Here is a 24077-nt window from a genome sequence, read left to right as displayed (position 1 = left end):
TGTGATTCGCTCCTCAAACGTCAAGAAAATGATCCATTTTTGAAGCGGATTATTACTGGGGACGAAAAATGGGTTGTATACAACGTTAAACGCAAGAGGTCATGGAGCAGAAAAGATGAACTGGCTCAAAGCGTGTCAAAAGCCAACATTCACCAAAAAAAGGTGATGCTCTCCGTTTGGTGGGACGTCAAAGGAATCGTTTTTTTTTGAGCTTTTGCCGGACAATACAACGATTAATTCAGAAGTCTATTGTCATCAACTGGACAAATTGAATGATTCACTTAAAGAGAAGAGGCCCGAATTAATCAACAGGAAGGGTGTAGTGTTCCACCAGGATAATGCGAGACCTCACACAAGTTTGGTCACTCGCCAAAAACTTTTACAGCTTGAATGGGACGTACTGCAACATCCACCATATTCTCCAGATCTGGCGCCTTCCGACTACTATTTGTTCCGGTCCCTGCAAAATTTTTTGGATGGCAAAACTTTTACCTCAAATGAAGATGTCAAAAACCACCTGAACCAGTTTTTTGCCAGCAAGGACCAAAACTTTTATGAGAGGGGAATTATGTTACTGCCAGAAAGATGGCAAAAGATGTTGGACCAGAATGGCCAATATATAATTTAATAAAATATTTATTTATTATACGAAAACTGTTTTTCATGTTCCCCAAAAAAACGAAATGACTTTCCGAACAACCCAATATATATATTGACATGACATTTGATAAAGACATGGTGTTGTCGAAACAATTGTCATGTGAATATATATACTTTCGTGAAAATCTGAATCCAGTCCTCTGCGTCCAACTCAATTTTGTTTTTATTTTTTTTCCTCCAGAGCGCACGTTTGGCCTTGAAATGGTCCTCCAAGGCGTGTTTTGGCACATTACAGAACTACCTAAATAATGCAATAGGTTCGCAATCGATTATGTCGGGTTTGTCGCCGAGCAGAGGTAATTTGCGGCATTGAAAACTACCCCTCCGGCCCTCCCGAGAACAGTCCGCGGATAATCAATTGCGGCCGCGATTAATTGCCGATTATATTTAGAAAGCGAAGGAAACGCACTGCATTTTCCCCCCTACGGGGCTCGTCGCAACTACAACACACACATCACGCTTAAAATCTAAAAATACATGCGCCCGGAGGTCTTACCTATGCGAATTGGACGAATAATCACATGTTTCAACATGCGTCCACGCAGTCCATGACGAAAAGTTACTTCGCGGCCATTACGTGCGGGATATTACGCGAAATACGGTAAAAAAAAATGGACTACCGTTTCGAACCCGTCGAATACCGCGATCGGTTTTGTTTTCGTAAACATTTGGAGTTTATCACACCCGCCGGTTTTCCGACATCGAATGGGGGGGGAGTCACGTGGTGTCCGGACCGAAGTCGCTTGTCTGACGGGACGTACGGGAAATGTGCTCGTCTGCGAAACTCCCGATACGGGCGACTCGCGCACTGCTCCCCCCCCCCCACCGCCCCAAATTCCGGGCGCGCGACACGCCACAGGAGGGATACCCTGACCACGTGTATCTCTTCGACCCCGTTCTTCGTTCTCTGCACGAGGCGCGATGTAACGAATCACGATCGGCAGCTTTTGACACGCTTTTTCCGCGTTACACCCGAAATTTGTCAGTAACAATAATCTTCTAATTTCAAATTTTTTATTTTAATCTTCAATTTTTTTTTATTTTATTTATTTACCCACGGTATTTACATGAAACCAAACAAAACGAAACAAGTACAGTATGATCACAATAAGAAATGATGAATGATGAAATTTTAATAAAAAAATATAATATTCTATTTTATATAATTTCATTACATGGTATGTACAATAGAGCGTAAATAATACTCCCAAAATCTAAATCTATTACAACAAAAAAAAGTGCAGTATGATCATTCAAATAAAGAAAATTAAAATTCAATTATTAAAAAAATATTAATTATAATTAAATATATATATATTTATGTTTGTAATCCAGTGACCACTCTAAAATTTAGTGAACGAATATTAATTTTAATTGATAAATAATGATATGTAGAAGTGTAATTTTTTATGTTATTTTGGAGTTTCTGTTGACTCATTTTTTTGCATAATTTTTTTAATAAGTGAGTTTTAATTTTCTCTACTTGATTCAAAAATAATTTTGGAAATTAGAAACATGAATCATATAATAACCCAAATAAAGCGTTCTTTTGTTTAGAGTTATTTAAGTCCTAATTTATAAATGATTTGATATCAATTATAATGAACATTTATTTTCACAGCCCTATAACTTAAAAGCTGTTGGTCGGGGAGAATGTGATTTGGATAAATGTTTCGGGCGCTTTCGGGTGTTCGTCGCCGGTGCCTCGGGTGATTTGACCGTCTGCTACATCGAGATCCCTCGCGAGACGAGACTAACCGAGACTTTCCGAAACGGGACCGAACACCGTTCGGGATTTTCGGCCATTTGAACATTCGACCATTTGTGGCGTTCCCGTTCTGCCTAGCAATTCATAACGACGTCTCTCGAACAGAAACGAAGGAATAAAAAAAATGACACCGCCTTGCAGATATCTGCGAAAGGTAAAATACGTAAATATCGGGGATCGGAGTTATCCGCGTTAGAGAGGAGAAAAGGGCATGGGTAAATTATTAAAATCTCCGAGAACCTTGAACTCGCACAAATTCGAGGAAACGTCGGGAAACGATTCAAATCGACCCCCATCGTAAAATCCCCAGATGATGGTATATTATGAATATTAGCTCTAAAAACGAGAGAGACGAAAGAACGTCGACTCTCGTATACGGTTCAAAAATATTCGCTTCAGTATGGGTCGAGACTATGGCTTCTCTGACGTCATTGATTCTCCTTTGAATAGCTGTATTCAGGACGAAGCCACCGATTTAAATTTGCCCAAATTAGAATAGTAAATGGAATCATTCTAGAGTAGTAGTCGTGAAATTTTTTTATTTAATTTTAGAGATTTCCCTGTAATTATTTTTTATGCATTCTTTAAAGAGTTGCTTCATAGATTATTATTATTTGTTTGTTATTATAAACGCGTGATTTTTTATTGCATTTCCGTTCTTCTTATATTAAATACGACATTTTGTGTAACGTTTTTTCTATGTTTCCCTGTTTTTGTTTAATAAAAAATAATACTTTAAGTTAAATAGAAAATTTTGCTTATTTTCGTTTCCTAATACAAATATTTTCTCATTTTTGTAAATTATTTTTATGAAGAATAATTAATAACAGTCAACTGTAGTATACATCCAATCCGTTCAGTAAAAGTTTATGGAGATGTAATTTAAAAATTTTTTGGGGTAAGGTAAGCGGCAAGTGTTTTTTTTTAAATTTAAGGTCCTGTCGCTTCCAGTTGCACCTTGCTTATTTCAAATGCAAACATAAATTAAGTATAATGTTCTGTAACTATGTTTCTGAAATATTTGACCTTGAAAAAAATGAAAATGCATATTTTTGTAGATTTTGAAAATTTTATCCTCATAATTTTCCTCAAAATGTCAAAAAGCAGTCGTAAATTGACATTTTTCTCATTTTTAGTTGTCTATTTCAATACAGGGTGTCCACAATTACTATTATTATTATTAAAAAAAGAATAAAGTGCAAAGAAGAACCCATTATGCACATTGATAGTTAGTAGCATAAAAATGTTATACATATAATAAATATTTAGTTATTGCTGTGAAAAAATACACTGTCCAAGCGACGTTTAAACACAGACAAGTTCGGCGCGCACACAACATCTAGGGGTAAACTGTTCCAACAATCGGAAGTCCTGTTACTTATAAAATGCAAGTGATGTGAAGTCTTGAGCTGTTCCCTGCTTATTTTAAATGGATGATGGAAGTAGCCTTTCATCATTGCTTAAGAGCACAAAGGGCACGTCAGATGGAATTTGGTCATGCGCAAGCCTATACATTTGAATGAGATGAGATTTTGAGACGATCATCGTAAGGTGTATGTCTCAGTTGAAGTGGCCAGCGCGTAGCGGATCGTTGCACTCTTTCCAGAACATCACAGCCACGCAATAGCCATGGGTTCCAGACTGGGGAAGCAAATTCCAGGATAGGACGAATGTAAGTGGTAAAAAATCTGCAAGCGATGCGAGGACTCGAATTTTTAAAAGTCTTTTTTAACAAAAATAACGCGCAGTTGGCTATCTTTGCAATATTTGATACATGTACAGACCACGCAAGATCATTAGTTACTGTCACACCTAGGTCCATCTGAGAATCCACACTTGACACAAAGTTGGAAGTAGTATTCAAGTGTCTCTGCAATACGTTCCCATGTATTGAAGGATTTTTTAACAATTTAGTGTCATCAGCATAAGCGCTCACACGAGAATCAATGCTGGAGAGCAAATCCACGGTACACACTAAGAATAGCACTGGTCCCAGCACCGATCCCTGGGGAACACCACTAGGGAAGTTTTGTGGCAGGAAAAAGCGTTACCAATGCGAACTCTGAACGACCGGTGGCTTAAGAAAGCCGCTATTCACTCTAGCAGTTTACCCCCCACTCCGACCTTTTTAAGTTTGAATAACAAGCATCGATTATTACTCTACTAATTATAAGTTATTATGTTTGACAAAAGAACACAATAATTGACTCAGGTGATCCGGGGGATAAGCAAAGCTTCCGACAAAGGGAAAGCTTTGCTGAAGTCGAGGTAGATAAAAACTATTTTGAAAAAAAGTCTGTTATTCGAGTTTGCTTTTGGCGCTTTATTTAAATAATTTACTGGAAATGCGTCTCTATTTCAAGAGATGCGCTTAAAATACGATCATCTGTATTCTACTTTCTAAAAATCGTTCTGCATTTTAGGTATAGGTAACCCTAGTGCAGTTTCATAGAAAAATAAGTCCTGGACGTCATAACACTTAAAGTTACAGGGTGTCCCATTTAAAAAAACGAGTTTGGGGACTTCGAAAACGTGAATATTTAAGGCCTGTATAAAAATAGACAAAAAAAAATCACAAAAACGTCAATATTTTGCCAATCAACTATGTAAAATATGTTTTGAATTTCAAAATCTCAGATGTAACAATATATGGGGTGTTCCATTTGAAATAAGCAGCTTCCGGTTGAACCGGAAGTTAGAGGACGTTGAAAATATTTTAAAAAAGAATTCCACTTACTTTACGTACAATACATCTCAATAATCTTTTAATGAACGCTTTGAGTGAAATACCCTGCAAACCCACGTAATTAGAAGTGTAACAATTTTATTCAAATTTCTGAATAATAAATAATCCTCTATTATCGGTTTCTGTGTTTAATCGACAAAAAAATTACGAAAAAATACAACATTATTTACCTTGACACGCCACCTACGTTGCTTCATTACCTGTAACAAAAGAAACAAAAATAGGAGATTAAACAAAATAATAAATCAAGGAGTAAAAACTTAATTATGTCGCCCCGTGCGAACGTGTTTGCAATGGCACCACGTTTCACATAAAACTACTATCTGGAAAATTAGCAGAGACAAAGGAAAAAGTTTAAACAAAAGTTTTATAGTTTGTTGAGATATTTTAAAATATAATTCTTTCATGTATAGAGAGAGTGGCCCGAAATCGCTATAGCGGTAGATATCAGCTTTTGATTTTTGAATATAATAAGAACACATTATGTGTTGGTACCAAAAAAAAAAAAAAGAAGTTAAAAATTGTACCAGAAATTGTGAAAAAAATACAAATATTAATAAAACCGAAAGACTTACAGTAGACCAGACTGTTTTTAGTGGGTCTTGTAAGGCTCTATAATTCGAGCAAAAGCTCTTGAAGTCGTACAACACTTAGAATTAAGAAGTTCTTAACAAATTTGAAAGTACGCCAGATGTCCATAATCCAGACGAGAGTAGACTACTACTATATGTGCTTTGAAAAATGACGAGTGCTTCGGAAAAAAAAATTGCTAAACTCTAACTAATTTCAAAACGAACAAAAACATTAAAAACCCAAAGTTATTGCGGCTACAGCAAATTCCGGACAAGTCGTACACATAACTCCGCCACATTTTAAAAATTTCTCGATGAACTACGAAACTTTTGTATTAAACTTTTTTCCCCTGGCAGAGCGCCACGCAATACGATGTAAAACAATTTCCCGGAAAATTGAGGACATGTAAAACTGCACGTGGCAGTTCCCGGACACAGTGGTAATTTAAAATACTCAATCAACCCAAGCGCCCCGATATAAGTTTAGACCGGAAAACATCGCAAATTTGCGTCACGTAATTTTGGCTCCATCTACTGTCGACAGATCGAACTACAGCCGCACACTGGCAGCGGATATTCCTACAATTCTCTCATCCTGCAAACGCGTCTATCCTTCGCCCGCATCGGGGGATGGGGCTGAGAAGCAAAACTATTGCGTTTTGAGCTCGAACGCTGGGAAACGAGAAAAATACTACGCTTTGAAACGTAACTTACGTTAGAGAGACTTCAGTGAAAGACACTAACGATTTTCTTAAAATTAAATATGATTCAGGAGGATTAGATATGAACAAAGAGTACAATATAGAGGGGAAGGCTCCCATTAGTGGCAATGTTAAAAAGCATACACTAGCTCCAGCGCCCTCTAGTGCTTGTGTCCAGTCATGAAAACGCAAAACGCGAGGGACGTACGGTTCAATTAATTTAAAAGTTTGAAAGGTACAATATGAAAAAAAAAGAATGTCATTAAAATATAAATAAGTGCTGTTATCTGTTACAGGCTACTGTAGTATTTTCAGTGTCACTCATTACCGCCATGACAGTACTTTAGTATTTGGACACAAATACTAGATGGCATTCGTAACAGTATACGCGTCCTTCCCCTCTATCATATAATCTTAGATAGGAACTATACTCTGGGCATTCTCCAAAATATTTCAGACCGTGTTTAATTGCTTACATCCCGCCAGAGGCGCTGCAAACAGATGAGTTTTGACAGAAATTGGTTTAAATTTAAAATTCGCATCCGTCCGCATCTATGGTCCGTGTTCGCCCGGGTATTCACATTGTGAAGATGACTAGTTTTGCGTAGTAGTGAGTGTTTTTGGATTTTTTGAACATTTTGTGGCTGCAGTGATTTTACTTCTTTGATAAAAATATCATAGGTAAGTACAACTAAAAGCTTAAAGGCAGCACTTTCTTATTCTCATCTCAAGCTTAATTTTATTGATCGTCCAAATTCGCCAAAGGGGTCATAGGAATATTAACCCTACAGTTTTAGATTTTCAAAGTTATTATAAGAGCCTTTTGGTGACTGGTATGTCTTTCAAGCAGTCTGTTGGAAACAACTGTGAAGATGATCAATCAGAATTATTCTTCACATTACAAAGACATATCGCAGGTCCTTAATTATATAATAATATGTCATAATAATAATCGGTTTGTGATAATAATAATAATAATAATAATAATAATAATAATAATAATGTCTTTTGCGTGTGTACGTCTTTATTATTTTGTTGTCATTTTAGGGACTTCTAGAAGATGAGGTTGTTACACTTGCGCCGTTCACACAAATACCTGCAAATTTACCTACTCCTTTAAAACTTACAGAGGAAAGAGCAGGTATGTTGCTGGGTACCTAGGGAAGAAAATTGGAAAACAATCATGTGACTGCAAAAAGCAATTTTTCAAAATTGGTGAAAAAGAGGAAGAGGCGGAGGACTTTAAAATACAAGGAGTATTCTCAAAATTCTTAAAAAGGAGTGAAATGTATGAGCAATGCATGTTACCATCATGAAATACATTTTTTTAAATTATTTTCATAAAACTGGTGTTTGCATTACAAACACTTGCTAAAAATGTCATATTAACGCCATGTTTTCATGACGACAACATGAAAAGGCATATTTAGCATAGTTAGCACTTAATCAAGAATAGCAAAAAATCTTTAACCGCTGCTCAAAAATAAGAAAAACCAAGTTAGGCCCCTTTGTGTTTTGGTTGAGGATACTTAAAGAGGACAGTGGTTTATTGGCATGCAGTATACATTTGAAAATGATTAAAAATGATATGATAAGTCACGCCTCGTTAACTCTTCTCACAAGTTACCGTATAGTCTGTCAGTTAAGAGCAAAAAGTAATAAAATTGTATAAGGATAAGTTGTTATTTTATAAATTTCAACCAATATTTCGTTAATCATATGATTTCTTTTTTCTTCCTAGATGTATCCTCAAAAATTGAGATGCCGAACAAAAAATCCCGTCAGTCCATTTTTTCCCTAGATTTATTTACCCTTAATATTATAATTTACATTTTTAAATTTCGAATTTAGAAAAAGAAGAAGAAGGAATTTGGTTCTGAACTTCTCTATTAGTTTCTTACATCGCGCTGGATGGCGTCAATTCTCCAAGAGTAAAGTTTCCCATCTACAACCAATATAATATAGTTGTCTATGATAGGAACTAAACAGATGTTACAAGGTTGTATTTTTTTAATAAAAATCATTTTTAATCCTCATCTAATAGTGAAAATAACAGAAATATAAAAATTGATTGACGTCGGCATACTGTTTCCTTTGTAAAACCAAGTTTGCCATTGAGAAGTGAATATTTGACAGTAAAATTCACTCGCTAGTGTTTTAGGATGATACTAAAAAACAAATGTCGCTTAAAAAGTCTATTTTATCATTATTTTTGAAATTGGTATGATTAAAATTTATAAGACCTTAAAATCACATGAAGGAGTAATGCTTAAGCGAACTCCACCGAAATTAGTATAGTTAGGTTTTATTTAGTCCTGAATAAGAATTCATTGACACTTTGTTTTTTAAGAAGTCCCTAATAGTCCCAGTTAGCCATGAATTCAGGTTGCTGTAATAAGAAACATAAGGTTTCAGTGGGTTTTTGATCTAACCAACAAACAAAATCAAAATCAAAACTTAATCAAAGATTTTACAACGACGTTCAGCTATAAGAGGGGCACAAACGATATTTCAAACACCCTGTATTGAAACATTATAAAAATTAGTATAAATAAATATCCCTGAATAAAAATTCGCTGCCAATTTATTTATTTTTTTTTAATCGTTAATAGTACTTCTCTCCTCTCTGTCTTTTGTTAAATAGTCTCAGTTGGCCATGGTTTCAAGCTGAAGCAATAAGCAAAACAATGTTTTAGTGTATTTTTCAGAGACGAGACCTATCTAAAAAAAAATTGTCAACATGGAACGATAAACAAACATTTTCCAAGGGTGTGCAGTTCTTAAGTGGGACGCAATGTATATGTATGGATTTACGGGACACTGGATATTCGTAGGATAGCATGTAGGAAAACTTGTTATATTTGATGCTAAACCGGGCACAAACTAAAAATTTTCAATTAAAACGGACACAGATAATAAAACCGCCAGTTAGAGACGCAGATGCGCTGGACCAATCAGAGACATCCTAACCACCTGCGCATGCATTGCCACTTCGGGAGAGATTTATAGCCCCATTACGCTCTCGGCGTTGCCACATCCTCGGTTTCACAATATCACAATGTGCATTATTTGGACGTTTTTACAAACTTTTCAAGTTTATTCTTACAATCACTTGCTGCGCGCGGCCACACCGCAAGAAAAAACTGTTGCAGGCTGGACGGGATAAAATCTCCTGCAAATCTGGAAATTGGGCCAGTATCGTCTTAGTGATTAATTGATATATTAATGCCGAGTTTTAATTATGGTTGCCAACAAATCGCCCCGTTCGATTAATGATATAGTGGCGAAATTACAAAAATTCGTCGCCTTCAAGGAATACCGGATCGTCCAATGCAACGGTCAAAGGATCTACGAACCGGCGGAGGAGTTGCAGGTGCCACCGCCGCCGAGAGGCAGCGAAATATTTATCGGTAACCTGCCAAAATCGGCGTTCGAGGATGAATTGATTCCCCTGTTTGAAACGATCGGTCCGCTATACAAGTTCCGGCTGATGCTGGATTTTTCCGAGAGGAATCGCGGGTACGCGTTCGCGACTTATTTCAACCCCAAACACGCGGACGACGCCATAGCCAGATTAAACCGTTTCAAACTGGTTAACGGCTCGGCGATCGGAGTCTACAAGAGCGTCGATAACAGGCGATTATTTGTCGGTGAGTACTTGGAGCTAAAGTCACGGAGTTATTATAATTATTCCGTGCATTTCTATGAAAAAAAGACACATTTTTAAAGGATTTTGGAATTTGTTTCGTCAAAAAATGTGCTCTGGCAGCATCAGTTCGAATTAAACATTTCGCGGGACAGATTTTTCATCTCGCGCAGTACGTTGGATTAAAACACTTACTTGCTTAGTGCGGTAGACACTTTCATAGAAAACCGAATGGCGCATTATTCAAAAAAACACTGGCAAAACGCAAAATGACGTATCTTTTCCACGCTACCCTTCCGCAGCCACCTATAGCTTTTCGATGGCGTCGATAACAAAATTTTACGTCACAAGCCTTGCACGTTTCTCGTTTGTTTCGTCAATTCTAAAAGTCGTGTTCGGCTTTCGCGTGTACCCGATTACGAGCGAAAAGCTTCAGGCGAATTTACAGGAAACATTCCGCAACACCTGACGCGCCGTGAAATCATAGAATTTTTCGAAAACAACGTCCAGGGCGTCGTCGACGTCATCGTCTACAAAGACTCCTCGCGGTACGGCATGAACAGGGGCTTCGCGTTCTTGGAATTCGAATCGCACTTGATGGCCTCGACCACGAGGCGAGTTTTGTACCCGCGAAATTTGATTGGCTGGGATCGGTCCCTCTTCGTCGACTGGGCCGATCCTCTGCCCCACGTCACCATCTCGGAAATGAACAAGGTGGGTGGTACTTGGATAGGTTATGCTTATCCACTCTTATATTGCCTTAAATAAATCGCAAATTTTTAGTTTTTTAAAGATTTTTTTACGTCTCTATTTTTGATCAAATTTAATGGCTATATTTACGTCTAGGTCCGGTTAAAAAAGATGTTCAATGCATGTGATATTAAATATAAATAATGTTTGAGTTGTTCTTGGGTTGAGGTTGTTCGATTATTGTAAAATTTTACATTTTTTTATAACTTTAACTTTAAATCCTTTAATAATAATACTAATAAGCTAAATTAAATATTTAAAGTACAAATATGAAATAAAAAAATGAAAAAAACAGGAATATTTATTATTATTCGGTGGTAAGATTTTCTTTAATTGTTGGTTTATTTTTAACACTATTATTCTACCAATTATTTTTAATTATGATTTAGGAGGTGGAATGACATTCTGTGCAGAACAATTTCTGATTAAACGTAGAAAAAGAGGTTCAACAATGGTATGCATGTGATATTAAATATAAATAATTGAGTTATTTTTGGGTTGACGTTGTTCGATAATTGCAAAACTTTAAATTTTTGAGTTTTATGCAACTTTTAATAATAATAATGACATATTAAATATTTTATATAAACATATTTACATACTTTTGCGATATTTTTAATGAATTAGCAAAGTACAAATATGAAATAACTGACATGAATATTTTGATGTTGAAATTTATGATTGTTATTAGGTGCTAATATTTCCTTCAACTGTTGGTATATTTTTATAACTTACTAGAAGAAAGTGGAATTGATTTTCGACTTAGATTATTTTATTAAATTATGGTATAACTTTTATTTCTTTTATTGGCAATTTTTGATAATTATTATCTTGTATATTAAATTTTCGTGTTTACGTAACTCGGTTCATCCGTTTTTAGTATATTTATGTCGTTCAAGTTTTTCTTGTCATTTGAATTATATTTTTGTTCGGCAATTTAAACAATGCATTGAATATACATGATTTGATTTGATTTCTTTTTAACTAAAAATTATGCTCTTTAATGGAGTAAAAAAATTGATTTTATTGATTTGTCACATTTGTGGAAAACTCTGATTTTATACTTAGAAAGAATATGTTGTATTTTTGCAATTTATTTTTATTTATTTTTTTATTGCAATATATTCCTGAATAATTGTAGGTACTATTTTTTATATTTTCTTTATATTATAAAACATGTAGAAACGCTGTTTAAAAACATTATTAATTTTATTTCCAAAGTTGTTTAAGTTTCTGCTAAACACAGAATCACGTGTTCGACGCACTTAATCAATTTTTTACAACAGATACGTAATCGTCTCTTGCTTTTACTTATTTAAATTATACCACATAGTAAGTCAGAACGTTTTTCTTTTCTTTTCTTTTGCCTTCTCTATGATTCTATGATTCTCTATGATTCGTCTTCTCAATTCGTCGAATTTATTTATTTTTTCTTTTTCTCTTTCATATTTGCCTTTTGCATTTTTGTTGGTATTAACTAAGCATAATATAATGTACTTACATTTGAATTCTTAAGACGGCACTTTTGTGGGTTTAATCTGTTTGTGTCCCAAAGAGCAAGTAAATAAAAAAGTAAATGCAATTTTGACTGTTACAGATTTGCGTTCTATACTGTGTATTTATTTATACTAGTATAATTAAATTTGGAGGACCTTAAGTGTGAGGAATACCGAAACATAGAAATATAATACACATGTATATTTTGAAATAAAATAAAAATTATTGCGATTGTAGCGGAAGTGAAGAAGGTGTTTTGGATTATTTCTTATTCCAAGTATAAACAAGATTGATTTCGAAAAATCGTGGATGTGCAAATCGTCTGCTCGGTACTATGCGCTACGCACTCTACGACAAAGTCACGACCCAGCAGTTACGGCAAAGTTTGGTAAATTTTAAAATAATGGCAATTTCCAATGATATTTTTTCAAATATTTCGTGAACCCTGTATGACAGATGAAACCTCAAACTCTCTCTCGACACAGTTTATGATACTGTTCAAATAAAATTATCCCATCTTTAACGGTTTCTCATTTATCGCCAATAATTTACCCACAAAAACGGATTTTTTTAAGATCTTTCAGAGTTTTTGCCTATAATTTGAAAACCCTGTATATAATCCTGAATGCCTGAAATAAATGTTATTGCACTGGATTTTCCGCGTCTGCCGGTTAAAGAATTTTGCCAATCGGATGAACGATTATGGAGGAATACATATTTTTCTTTAAACTAAAATTACCAAAAAAAAAAAAATTGCAAACATTTTTTAAAAATACTTGGTAAAATTTGATTGCGCCCAATTTCTACCGTTTAAATATAGACACGGAAAATTTGAAGTTGATATCTGCAAATTTAGGACATTTAACACATCTCATTTAGCACGAAATATCGGGAACACCTTGTACAAAAGGTGAAAACCTTAAATACACAAGTTTTTGCGGGCTATATCGCAATATAAAAGAAAGTGAGATCTGAATCATAGTCTTCCAGTTATAACTAATTTTCAATAATAGGGGAACCCACTTTTCAGTTTTTTTGAATTTGCGGCGCACCTTGTATATTTTTGAAAAATTGTCAAGAACAAAAGTTTATAGAGCCGTATCTTCTGCTTATTCTGGTTCAAGAATTTTTTTCGTCTTGTAAACAGTTTTTGAAAAACGATGTTGTTTGCAGACCCTTGCACACGCAATTTTTTATTTTTTTGGAATACTTCCCGACTCCCCAGCAAGGTTCAAAAAACATTCGAAAATAGCGAAAAAAGATGGATACCTTCGTCGGATCAGGGCCATTTCTTATAAAATTGGAGGAGGAGGAGTGGAGGGTTAAAAAAAAGGCAAATTTCAATTTTGTAGCTCCAAGGGTTCGAAAGTTGTTCAGGAAAAACCAAAAGACGAGAACAGAGAACGGACAGATAAAAAAAAAGTTTTTTTTTTCGACGGTGATCAATTGTGTACCAACGGCGATTCCAAATGACCTACCGTTCGAAAAATTCGATTTCATCGATTTTCGAAAGTAATAAGAAACAGTGTCACAATGCCGTTACTTTTCAAGGTGACGGTGCTCTATATCAAAAACATTCCCTTCCACTATACATCGCAGGAGGTCCACGCCATTTTTTCGGGTCTATTGGAACCGCATTCCATCAGGAAAACCTGCAAAATTAATTCCTACGCTTTCGTCCACTTCAGGAATCGACATTCGGCCGAGATTGGGTATCGAACACTTACCGGTAAGAATTAACAGATGTGCAAAAAAAATTTAACAAATTATAGCAACATGGTTTCTACAAGAAAGAACTAAGCTAAAATTTTCATCTTCAGCAATTCTCTATTTTCTCTGTAATTATTGCATACGATCTGCTTTTCATTAAGCTGAAATCTATTTTCTATTCAGCAGCTAAGGATTCTTTTTTAGCAAAAAAAAAAAACGTTGTGCAAGTCCTTATTTCATTGCAAATTTAATTCTGGTATTACAATGGATGGTCCGTATACTGACTAAACCAACCAAAACTCCTGTTTTCGTTTCATATGTGAAGTCAGACGTTATATTCGTCTAATATTAATATGAATTTTCTGTTATATCGTTTAAAAAATAATAAAAAATAAACCACCACTTAATTTAAAGTGTACCTTAAGAAATAATAAAAAAATGATTGTTCCGAAACCCTTCAAACGTACTTTTTTCAATCAGGCGTCCAAAAAATATCCTAAATCGTTACTGTTACCTTTCAACTAGCGCTTTTAGTAAAAATATTAAAGTTAGATTAAATTATTCTCATGTCTCATGACGTCGTTGTTGATTTTGTTTTTATAATAGATTAAAATACAATCAATGCGTTAAAATTTACTTTTATTCACAATTTATTGTATTTTCATTTTTGTCTCAAATTGCTAAAAAATTGAGACCTTTTTATTTATTTAGTTATTTATTTATAACTCCACCAGAACGGGAACTAAATTTTATAATTGACAAGTCATGACACTGCATATACTTGATTTTTTTTCTTAATTTATTGTATCTTTAGTTTTGATTCAAATTGCTAAAAAATGATGACCTATGTATTTATTTATAACCTCGTGAAAACGAAAACTTGCTGACGTTTCGCCAATCACATCCTTCTTTAAAACTTTTTGCATTATTTTCAGGGTTTAAAATCGGGGACGACCAGATCGAGGTTGAATGGGCGCGTCCACGTTCCTACAGCACGAAATTTCGCGAATCCAAAATCCCAGAAAATTTTTGCGTGTAAGTATATCGGCAAAAAAACTATTTCTTGCAATTCGTATTAAAATCACTTTTTTTCCCGTTTTTCATTTTTTTTTTAAAATCGTCATTTTTTTCTACGAAAACCAATTGTTTCTAAAATTCCAGCACGCTTAATTTTTTGTTTCAGGACTAGAGTGAACTATCAGGTGTACTATATTTTTTGAAAGGCAATTTTAACCTCTTTTCCATAATTCAACGCGATGATCACTATTCTACTCGCTGTCTGAATAATATTACACTTGTGAAATTAAATTCTGCGTAAAAAGATGGCCAGTTCTGTACCGCGTGATCATTTATAACATAATATAATGTTATAGTTGAAAAAAGCTATTTGGAAAATATATTTTTATATAGGTATACACAGTGTTTCAGAAATCACTCACAGATAAAAGTTATATATATTTTTAATGGAACACCTTGTATATTGTGCGCTTTATAAAATCTAAAAATTATGTAATGTATGTCCTATACCCAAGTGCAATTGTTTTTGAGATTTATGCACTATTCACATAAAAGCAACATTCAAAAATTCAAAAACTTTTATCCGTGGATGATGCCTGCAACATATTTTTTGAACAACTTTTGTTTTTTCCGTAACGTTAAATAAAAAAGTTAAACTTCACTTTTTTTTACTTAAGATGCCTAGGAGAAGAAAAGTAAATTAAAAATAATGCCTAATTTACAAGTTTTCGACGTAATGCCCTTAGTTTGCTCGACAGGTTTTTACTTAACTTGCCCTTTGCACTCGTATGTCGCCGTATAGGCGGCACAGTATGACTTATAACCCAGTAGAAATAGACATTTTAAATTGCAATAATCCGCATAGAGCTGAAAATTGGTACAGGGCTTAAGTTCATCATTAACAATAATGTGTCAAAAATCCCCATTGATTCCATGCCTGCTAAAAAAGTCATTCATGGTCAAAGGTCAAAAAAATTATTGCTAACCTAGCCCGATTTTTTGGTCTATTTCTACCAGACTATTACCATTACCGCAGGTTGGCCGGTCTCTAAGCTCATTGCTAATATTTCTAAATTGCTTTCTTGAACCTGCGTTGAGGACATGTTTGCATAAAAATAAAAAAATAGCATATTTATTTTATATATACATGCCATCGTAAGCTGTTTATTTTATATCTGTTGATGTATATATTTCCACCATTTCAACCATAGTCACAAAAAGCGGCAGGATGCTGCATGCAACGATCAGGTACCAGACAGGATTCTATTTACTTCTGGGGATGAAATCGTAGAACCACAATTCCCTGATACTTGTAAAAAACCCATAGATTTTTTCAAGCACTTTTTTACCCATGAGCTAATAATAAAAATAGTGGAACAAACAAATAACTACCCTAGACATAAAATAGCACAGAAGAGGTTGTCAAAACGTGGGTAGATACTACAGTAGAAGAGTTTATCGTGTTTATTGGGGTTGTCCTAAATATGGGTACGATAATCTTATCTAATGTCCGAGAATTTTGTTCACAACATTCTAACGCCAAAATACCTTTTTTGGGTGATATATTTAGAGGAGAACGATTTTTACAAATTTTTTGGATGCTCCACTTGCATGAAAACCATGTCTCTTAATGCTCGAACTTCTGAGTCAGTCACCATTTAGATTATTTAAACAAGTAATTCAAAGAACATTTTGTTCCAGCAAGACAGATAGACAAATCTGTTGTTGGATTTGAGGGTAAATTTAGCTTTTTTACTAACAAGCCTACGAAATGGGGGATACGAATTTATGTAGGTAATGGCGGATGCCTATACTGTACTAAGGAAGCTTGAGATCGCAGACCTGAGTTAACTGTAAGCACAAGGATAGTGTTACATCTGTGTCAAAAATTATTAGACAATAACCCAGGATGAAGAGGATATCTTTTTTACACCGACAGATACTAAACGAGCTCGCCACTTGCAGAAGAATTGTTAAAACTAATTGTTCATTTGACAGGTACTATTCAAATAAACCGAAAATTTATACCTGATTCTATCAAATAACCAACATTAGAGGAAAATGCAGATCAGGCAATTTACAAGTTGTAAATAAGCCAAATGTAGCGGTCAATTACAAAAAATTTATGGGTATCGACCTCACAGACCCTTATATACTGTTTGCTGAAGAAGTCTTTAAAATGGTGGCCAAAGTTATTTTTCTGTGGACTCGAAATGTTTAGTGTCAATGAATATTTACTATACAAAATTTCACAACGGGACCAAAAGAAAAAACCAATGACACATCTAAAGTTTGTTCGGGAATTGGTTGACGAGATTACAAAAAACTTTCGGCAATTGCGTATTTTTCGGCAAAATGATGGAAAGAAAAAAGACTGTGTGGAGGTAGGTATATTTGTGACACTTGCACCCGTACGCATTGGTGACTGCGTACCATACACTACAACATTATATGATGTAATTTTTTTATATTGTGTATGAATTTATTTATTAATAATGGTAGTGATTATGCTAATAATAATAAAAAAAATTTGTAAATCCCATAGTTTTTATAAAGTGATTTTTTTTTAATAATAGTCCGAGTGCAGTGTACTCGCGAAAGGCCATATATACGAGTGCAAAGGGTTAACTTGTTATATTATTTCTTAAGTAACCTCATAAGATCAAGGGGATTTAAGTCGGGGTTATTCGGCGGCCTATCCAAAACTCATTGTTTATACATTTGCGGCGTTCACTTGTTTTTATTGACACGTTCAAAAGATGATAGAGAAAAAGCCCATGCAACTTTTGTATTCCCATTAATATAAACGAAAACCCTGCCCATTGTGACATTTTCATCGTAGATCCGTTCCACTTCACTCCAGGCGGTTGGTGAAGGAGCTCGCGAACTCTAGAAAATCGTGTTCCCCGAACTCATCCGAATTTGTAAGTTGTCATTGTGGCCAAAGTGTTTGTTTTGAATCGCGTTGTCATTTTCAGGGTTCCTCTACCGATTCTATCTCGCCATATTGGGAAAATGACGATTCAGTAATGGCCCAATCGAGCCGGATGCAATTATATCCACTGTAATTATTATATTTGAATATTGATCTATTTTACTATATTTTATGCCATTTTAAGACGGTCATATTCAATTCTACATTTGTATTTTTAATCACCTAATTTATAATCGTATATTTTTATGAAACATCTACATCTATAAGCAATAATAAATGATATACATCGGGTGGCCCTAATTATAATCGAAAAACTTCAGTACACAAGCTCGTATGAACTTGCGTCTTAAATGCTTTCATAAAGCGTATTGAAATATTGAAAAATCGTTTTTTCTTATTTTTAAAAAGGCTCATTTAGATTTTGCTTGCACACTTGGTAAGTATTGTGGCCTTTTTAATTTAATTAATAAAAAAAACAGTGGTGGAATATTGAGATTTTATTAATAACATTTTTTTTTTCTCTAAAAAGCACCGTTGTCGAGGAGACACTTTTATTTATTGTAAGATGGTCTCACGAACGCCACTGACTGAACAAAAATTAGTTTGCCAGCGCTGTAAACTTGTTTTTAAGTGGCGATAATTCCTACTCTAAGTTGGTTAGCAGAATATAGAAGAGTTTTTTTGAAAATAAGCAAAAGCTATTTTTGATATGAGCTTTTTTTACTTATACGCTGTTCGAGCTTCTCCGTTATAATCCGGACCGCCTTGGATAATAAATAATATACAATAAATAAAAATAACTAAAAAATGACGTATTCTACAAACGTATCTTAAATTGCTTTGTTTTATAGATTCATTAAATGATGTAACGTTTTTATCTTACATTTTTTTCAACTATTAGATTTTACTATTTTTTATAATATATTAAAGGTACCAAATTCTATATTATATGTATATTTAATCGTTCAATTTATAATCGCATATTTTATATATAATATATAATCGTATATTTTTTTATAAGCAACGTCAATAATGAATAATAAATAAAAATAAACATCATGTCGACATCGAAAGAGGTAATTCTGGTGCTAAAATTCCGAATAAGCGGGCGTTTGAAATTGCTTTGTTTTATAGATTGGTAGATTCGGGTGTTGGGGTGTTGTTTGTGATAACTCATTCCAGAGGCGCGCCCCGAATTGATATTTCAATTTTACACCGCCTTTGGAGACGCCATGTTGGTTACTAGAACAAAAGAATCTACACAAATCATCAAAATTTTAGGCTCCTGAAGCAAGGGAATTTAGAATTTCGTATTCAATATTAACATAGTAGGTACCTACGTAATATTATCAATATATGCACTTTTCTTATGACCGTTGTTAGTTTTCTTTATAATAAAACCCTGATTTGGAATCCTATAGAATATAATAATAATTTATTATTTAGAATTACGGTAATATAAAAATCTTTTTTTTAATTTAAAGCTACCTTTAATGTGAGGCCTTCCATTGTTTAGAGTCTAAGAGTTAACTTCCTTTTACATCATCAGCGGACTGATTCAACTTTTTATCACCGGCGACAATTAATGATAATATTGTTTTGGCCCTTAGAATTTCTTGGCGTGATCAATATGGCCCTAAGGCTGAAAAGTTTGGAGACCACTGGTTTAGACCATTACGTAACAATCTATTCTGTTCTTGAGTACAATTAACACATTATAAACACAAAAAAATAAAAGATGAAAATCATCACGCAGGAATTAAAATTTAATTCAAGTCAATTCATTTTAAAAAAATAATTTAATAATAATAATAAATTTAAAATAAATAAAATTTAGGTGGAGCTCTAGTGCGAGAAACTATCGCATCGAAACAATAAAAAAAATTAACCTAAAAGGAACTAAATTCTAAACCAGACGCCATGCTGTTACACAATATTTTGGTGTTAATGGTGTTTTTTTCGTATTTTAGGTGTAAATTTAGACATTTTTCGAAAATCAAGTTTGAAACAAATATCACGCACCCAAGCAGTTTACGTAGGCTGCTTTTATTATTAAATAAAAGGTTAGAATTTCTTATAGAAGATGATCTTTTAATTTTTGTATTTTTATTTCGGTAAAGCGTTAATTTATGAAAGTTTTAGAAAAGTTTTCTAGTTGATTCATTATAGTATTAAAACTAAAAAGCGCAATTTTTCTTAACCTTTCGGGCTTTTTCATGTTGCGGACTAAAAAATATATAAAAAAATACAAAATCGCTGTTCTGCCTTGACATTATCGAAAAACTAACCGAAACTTTTTAAAATAACCAGAGATACTGACAAACAGCAAAAAAATTCACCAGAACCTAAGTGCCTCTATCGCATTTGTTCTAGTCAAAGCCTACTTTGAAAAATTTCGCAGGTATTTTATTGTGTTTGTTTTCGTCAGAGCCTGCTTCGCACCATTTTACTGTCTTTTATTGCGATTATGTTAGTTAAATCCTAGTTTGAACTATTCTGCATGTTTACACGAAACTGTGAACGAAAATTTCAAATGCGAATGTCTCGGTGTGAAATTTAAAAGTTCGTGTAAAAAAGGCGTGTATTAAAAAAATATGCATACATTAATGTTGGGGTTGGTCAAAATGTTTTAAACATCTTGTAATTGTGGAGTGTTATCTATAACTAATTAATACAGCGAACGACCTATATAAGCAACCTTTCGATTCTCAACATTCTTTATAAACAACCTCTATACACGCAACTTTTGTTAGTGTAACTGTTCTGTGTAAGTAACTTATTTTTTAAAACTAAATTTGAGTTAAGTGTAGGCCAATTCAGAAGTAAAAACAGCTGTTCACAACAGCATAACCTCAAATTGTAAGAAAATCTGTCATTGGAATATGTTTGTGCTTTAAATTCAACCATAAAATGTGAATCAGTAGAAAAAAAGACGTTCGATTTCGTTAAAAGAAAACAAAGTACATTTGTAACAAATAAAAATTTGCTAAATCTACAATAAGTAGAGTAAAAGAAAATTTAGATGAATGCATCGAAAACGTGCGTGAATCAGAGTAAGATTATGGGAATGAAGACAATAAAATAAAGTGCGATCGAAGATACGGTGTTTTCTTACTTCTTTAAACGATGTAGTTCCCAATGAAATCATAAAATAAAAAGCATTCGAATTAAATAGATTAAATAATTAAATTAATTGCAAAAAAAAACATTCCAGATGGTAAGAATTTTTATACTTCTTTTTTTCCCTATAAGCAGCTTTTCCCAACAAGAAACTTTTATTGAAACAGCTTCAAATGAGTTGCTTACATGGAGCGTTCACTGTAATATGCATTTTATAATAAACTATTATGCGTTATGTACGTGCACCATAAAACCCCACATCACCTATAACTCTGTTCAAGGTATACGCGAATAAATAAATAAAACCGCATTTATTTTACTTAATTACAAACTTAATTTAGTATACTAATTTTACATATAAAGATATGAATCAAGCAATAAATCAAAAAAGAAAAACGATAAAAACAATATTAAATAAAAACAACTGATTAGTAGTTTCCCGTAAGAGACGTTTTTTTAAATGAAATTTCAAAGCGCAATGAGAGACATATATATTAAGTAGTCCAACAGATGTATACGAGAAGCAGCTTTTAGTCGTGGACTTTTTAATTTTTGTTATTTTTTACTGACAGCGGGTTTCTACAAATCAGTTTTTCCAACAAATATGAGGGGCATCCAGTTTTGAGTAGTTTGTGAAGAAAACCAAAACGTAATTCGTCTCGGCTCGGTATATTTAACCATTTTAAATCGTGAAGTTTATGACATGAACCTTTTGTTTAAGGTTATAAATAAATCGGATACAGGAATTCTGTACTTATTGTAATTTACATTTTGTCAAAACATCCAAGCAGGGCCCACAGATAAAATTTTACATTCGTCAAGTTTTGGGCGCCCCAAAAGGTGTTAATACAGACTTATTCGGACTTAATTTCAAACCAAGATCATTTGAGTATCTAAAGACGACAAATAAAAAAATTATAATTAAAAAAAATGAACGTTACATTCGTCACGCTTTTTTGAGTCTTTAAAATAATTTTACCATCTTTACCACTTTTGTATATACCGTTTTCTCGTAGCTTTTGTCGTCCGATCACACTGCACAATGACGCATAAAAAGCAATCGCAATTCGTCGCCTATTTTGCGAAATCCTAGAAACATTCGATAAACAAACATTCTGCGTTTAGGAAGGAGACCGCCGAACGGTAACAATTAGGACTCCCTTTTATATAGCTGCGTAATTTAAGACCATAAATCAAATCGGGTGTTCCACCGTCAAACGAGCCGTCCAAAAGGTGCCGCCGGGGTCACGTCCAGTCCGGGGAGGGGACAGGGGTCGCCTTTAACCAATAGAAACCGCGTAAACCTGTAAATATTTAAGGAAAAGATTGCCAAAAACGCATCCGGGTTTATTTCGAAGCGGTGACCCAAAGTGATCGTTGGTGGGTGTCCGGAACCATGAATCCGTCGCGAAAGTACGTCGTACAAGACGTCAAGCACAAGAAAATCTTGTATTCCTCCGCGAAATCGCTCGGGTTCGTGCCCGAAAAGGACTCGGAACTGTTCGTCAGTCGTATACCGCCGGCCGCGACGGTATACGACTTAGCGAAGTTTTTCGAAAAAGCGGGCGAGATTTTTCAAATCCGACTAATGATGCAACTCGATAATCTATCGAATCGCGGCTTCGGTTACGTCACGTTCATGAACAAAGCGATGGCCGAAGGGGCCCACGCGAAATTGAAAAACAAGAGGTTCATGGGGGGCCCATGCCTCGCGATGGAACAGTCGATCGACAATTGCCGATTGTTCGTAGGCGGGATGCCGGTCAACAAGACAAAAGACGAGATCTGGCACGAATTGGAGGCGAACTACAGGCCTGCTGGATTGGTCGACGTCATCACCTACCGTAGCTATTCTACGAACGCGATCAACAGGTCGGTCGATTCAGCATTTAATTTTTGACTTTCGTTTTACGAATTGAAGAGTAGAAATAACAAAGGGATTTTTTTCTTACCAAAATAAAAAGCATTTTATTTTCAAAAACTATTATTTGGGTAAATAAGCTGCGACACAAAAAACATGGAAAAAAATCCTTTTAAACAAAATTTTTGTAAAATATTAAAGAAAGATGAGAAACGGGCTAAGTGCCTTTGGCCTTTTAGATAAGGAATCATTGATATTAAGTGCCTTTTCTTGTTACTTTCGAAAAATCGATGAAATCGAATTTTTCGAAAGTATACGCGCTTGGCAACGGTAGGTCCTAGGGGACCGTCATTGGTCCAGAAATGATCAACGTCGAAAAAACCTTTTTTTCTGTTCTCCGTTTCTCTGTAGACCTGACATTAATTGACTATATCTTTTAACCATAACTAGAAGGACGTGATTCCGTTGTCAGTTTTTTTCACATTTCAATATAGCCCGTAAGGACAGCTAAAACGTTTGTATTTAAGGTTTTCATATATTGTACAGGGTGTTCGGAATATTCTAAAACGTCATAGGTGTCTCAAATTTGGCAAGGAAGTAAAAGTGTGTACGCACATCCAAACATCCAAACTTACTCCATTGAAAAAAATCAAATACCAGGAAACGTGGGAGATCCTGCGATAAATATATGGGGAAAAATATCAAGAACAACCTAAAAATTTCCATTTTTGTTGGTAAATTATTGGGGATCAATGAAAGACTGCTAAAAATCGATTTGAACGGTATCGTAAACTGTAACATAATTTATACATAAATATACAAAAGAAAGTTCAAATTCGACAGAAAACAACTAAAAGTAGACTGTTTTCCAAATAGAACCTGATTTGATACAAAAAAACGCATTATTTTATGGTGCGTGAGAGCACCACTGGTAACAGGCGATTTCATTTTTGGTGATATTTTACAAAGTAAATGCACATTACACTTATTACAGATGTAAATTGTGTGGCTGTGGCAGATTCTACATCTCCTTCGGGCTTTATTTGCATGAACAATCATCATTGATTATCATAACGCACTTCATCTATGGCAGG

The 24077-nt window shown here is 34.3% G+C and overlaps 1 protein-coding gene across 11 annotated transcripts in view; it reads right to left on the bottom strand.

Annotated features, from left to right (window-relative positions):
- LOC132698552 (potassium channel subfamily T member 2) overlaps positions 1-24077 on the bottom strand; it is a 346214-nt gene that overhangs the window by 274383 nt on the left and 47754 nt on the right. For 5 of the 11 annotated variants that reach the window (XM_060664700.1, XM_060664699.1, XM_060664704.1 and 2 more), the window contains exon 1: positions 1157-1453. The exons of 3 other annotated variants lie outside the window; for them this stretch is intronic. The gene's annotated coding sequence lies outside the window, so the exon portion shown is untranslated. Of the gene's footprint in view, positions 1-1156; positions 1455-24077 lie in introns of those variants that run through there. 3 more of the 11 variants (XM_060664697.1, XM_060664707.1, XM_060664710.1) reach the window with 3 other exon arrangements.

The sequence above is a fragment of the Cylas formicarius genome, unplaced genomic scaffold, assembly GCF_029955315.1.
Source record: "Cylas formicarius isolate icCylForm1 unplaced genomic scaffold, icCylForm1.1 PGA_scaffold_2__14_contigs__length_35257938, whole genome shotgun sequence".
NCBI classification, from domain to species: domain Eukaryota; kingdom Metazoa; phylum Arthropoda; class Insecta; order Coleoptera; family Brentidae; genus Cylas; species Cylas formicarius.
The sequence above is the reverse complement of the archived record's forward strand: the minus strand, read 5'-3'. Positions and strand labels throughout refer to the sequence as shown.